We start from the raw sequence: 3,852 nt of genomic DNA on the forward strand, positions 1-3,852 counted from the left end.
TTAGCTCTCAGTATATGGACATGTTGGACTCATCGGCCTTGTAGCTAGAACTCTGTATGTGGAAATGTTACACTACTCTACCATGTAGCTAGCTCTCTGTATATGGACATTTTGGACTTGTCTGCCATGTAGCTAGCTCTCTGTACATGGATATGTTTGACTGATATGTCAAGTAGGTAGCTCTCTGTATATGAACTTATTGTACTTGTCTACCATGTAGCTAGCTCTTAGTATATGGACATGTTGGACTCATCTGCCATGTAGTTGTTACCCTGTGTATGGATATGTTGGACTACTCTGTCATGTACCTAGCTGTCAGTATATAAACACTTTGGACTCATCTGCCATATAGCTTGTACTGCATATTTGGAAATGATGCACTACTCTGCCATGTAGCTAGCTCTCTGTAAAAGGACATTTTGGATTCATCTGACATGTCTCTAGCTCTCTGTGCATGTATATTTTGAACTGATCTGCCATGTAGGTAGCTCACACTGTATGGACATGTTGTAAACATCTGCCGTGTAGCTAGAACTCTGTATATGGATATGTAGCACTACCTTTCCATGTAGCTAACTCTCAGTATATGAACATATTGGACTTTTCTGCTATGTAGCTTGTTCTTTATACTTGTATATGTTGGAATGATATGCCATCTAGGTAGCTCTATGTATATAAACATACTGGGTTTGTATGTCATGTAGCTACTTCTCAATATATGGACATGTTGGACAAATTAGCCAGATAGTTGGTGCCATGTATATGGACATGTTGGACTACTCTGCCATGTACCTAGCTGTCAGTATATGAACACTTTGGACTCATCTGCCATATAGCTTGAACTCAGTGTATGGAAATGATGCAGTACTCTTCCATGTAGCTAGCTCTCTGTGCATGGATATTTTGAACTGATCTGCCATGTAGGTATCTCACAATATATGGACACGTTGTACACATCTGCCGTGTAGGTAGAACTCTGTATACGGAAATGTTGCACTGCCCTGCCATGTAACTAGCTCTCAGTATATGAACATATTGGATTTTTCTGCCATGTAACTATTTTTCTGTACAAGGATATGTTGGGCTGATCTGCCAAGTAGGTAGCTCTCTTTATGTAGACAAGTTGGTCTCATTGGCCTTGTAACTAGAACTCTATATATGGAAATGTTGCACCACCCTGCCATGTAGCTAGTTCTCTGTATATAGACAAGTTGGACTCATCTTCCTGGAAGCTAGAACTCTGTATATGGAATGGTTGCAGTACCCTGCCACGTAGCTAGCTCTCTGTATATAGACATGTTGGACTACTCTGCCATGTAAGTAACTCACAGTGTATGAACAAGTTGGACTCATCAGCCTTGTAGCTTGAACTCTGTATATGCAAATGTTGCACTACTCTGCCATGTAGCTAGCTCTTTGTATATGGACATTTTCCACTCATCTGCCATGCAGCTAGCTCTTTGTACATGGATATGTTGGACTGATCTGCCAAGTAGGTAACTCTCTATATGAATATATTCGACTTGTCTGCCATGTATCTAGGCCTCAGTAAATGAACATGTTGGATTAATCTGCCTTGTAGCTACTCCCCTGTATATGAATATGTTGTACTGCTCTGCCATGTAGATTGCTCTCACTATATGGACACATTGATCACATCTGCCATGTAGCTAGATCTCTGTATATGGAAAAGTTGCACTACTCTGCCATGTAGCTAGCTCTCTGTATATGGACATTTTGGACTTGTCTACCAAGTAGCTTGATCTCTGTACATGGATATGTTGGACTGATATGCCAACTAGTTAGCTCTCTGTATATGAACATACTGGACTTATCTGACATGTAGCTAGTTCTCAGTATATGGACATGTAGAACTCATTAACCAGGTTGCTGGTACCATGTATATGGACATGTTGGACAACTCATCCATGTACCTAGCTCTCAGTGTATGAAATCTTTGGACTCATCTACCATGTAGCTTGAACTCTGTATATGGAAATGATGCACTACACTTCCCTGTAGCTAGCTCTCAGCATAAAAACATTTTGGACTCATCTGACATGTAGCTAGCTCTCTGTGTATGGATATTTTGAACTGATCTGCCATGTAGTTGGCTCACAGTATATGGACACGTTGTACACATCTGCCATGTAGCTAGAACTCTGTATATGGAAATGTCACACAACTCCTACATGTAGCTATCTCTCTGTATATGGACAAGCTGGACTCATCTGCCTTGTAGCTAGAACTCTGTATATGGAAAGGTTGCCCTACCCTGCCATGTAGCTTCCTCTCTGTATATGGACATTTTGGACTCGTCTCCCATGTAGCTAGCTTGCTGTATATGGATATGTTGTACTGATCTGGCAAGTAGGTAGCTCTCTGTATATGAACATATTGGACTTTTCTGTCATGTACCTAGCTCTCAGTATATGGACATGTTGTATTCATTAGCCAGGTTGCTAATACCCTGTATATGTACATGTTGGACTACTCATCCATGTAGCTACTTCTCAGTATATTAACACTTTGGACTCCTCTGCCATGTAGCTAGCTCTCAATATATGGCCATGGCGGACTCATCTGACATGTAGCCAGCTCGTTAAGTATGAACATGTTGGACTCATCTGCCTTGTAACTAGTCCACTAAATATACACATGTTGGACTCATCTGCCATGAAGCTAATTCTCAGTATATGGACATGTTGGAGTCATCTGCCATGTAGTTAGTACCCTATATATGGATATGTTGGAATGATCTGCAATGTAATTAGCTCTCACTATATGGAAGTGTTGAAAACTTCTGAAATGTAGCTAGTTTGTTGTATATGGATATTTTGGACTCATCTGCCATGTAGCTAGCTCTTTGTACATATATATGTTGGACTGATATGCCATCTATGTAGCTCTCTGTATATAAACATACTGAATTTGAATACCATGTAGCTAGTTCTCAGTATATGGACATGTAGGACTAATTAGCCAGGTAGCTGGTACCATGTATATGGACACATTGAACTACTCATCCATGTACCTAGCTCTCAGTATATGAAAACATTGGACTCATCTGCCATGTAGCTTGAACTCTGTATATGGAAATGATGCACTACTCTGCCATTTAGCTAGCTTCCTGTATAAGGCCATTTTGGATTCTTCTTCCATGTAGATAGCTCTCAGTATATGGACACATTGGACACATCTTCCATGTAGCTCAAAATCTGTACACGGAAATGTTGCACTACTCTGACAAGTTGGACTCATCTATCTGTTAGTTAGATCTCTGTATATGAAAATGTTGCAATATCACGCCTTGTAGCTAGCTCTCTGTATATAGACAAGTTGGTCTCATCTGCCTTGTAGCAAGAACTCTGTATTTGGAAATGTTTCACTACCCTGCCATGTGGCTAGCACTCTGCTTATGGACATTTTGGACCCGTCTGCCATGTAGCTAGCTCTCTGTACATGGATATGTTGGAATAATCTGCCAAGTAGGTAGCTCTCTCTATATGAACATATTGGACTTGTCTACCATGAAGCTAGCTCTCAGTATATGGACATTTTGGACTCATCAGCCATGTACCTAGTACCCTGTATACGGACATGTTGGACTGCTCTGCCATGTTGCTACATCTCAGTTTATGGACACATTGGACACATTTGCCATGTACCTTGAACTCTTTATATGGGAAATGTTGCACTACTCTGCCATGTAGCTAGCTCTCTATAGATAGACAAGTTGGACTCAACAGCCTTGGACCTAGAACTCTGTATATGGAAATGTTGCACTATAATTATAGCTAGTTCTCTGTATATGGACATTTTGGACTCGTTTGCCATGTTGTTGTTGTTGTT

This window comes from Chrysochloris asiatica, unplaced genomic scaffold (genome assembly GCF_000296735.1).
Source record: "Chrysochloris asiatica unplaced genomic scaffold, ChrAsi1.0 scaffold00519, whole genome shotgun sequence".
NCBI classification, from domain to species: Eukaryota; Metazoa; Chordata; class Mammalia; order Afrosoricida; family Chrysochloridae; genus Chrysochloris; species Chrysochloris asiatica.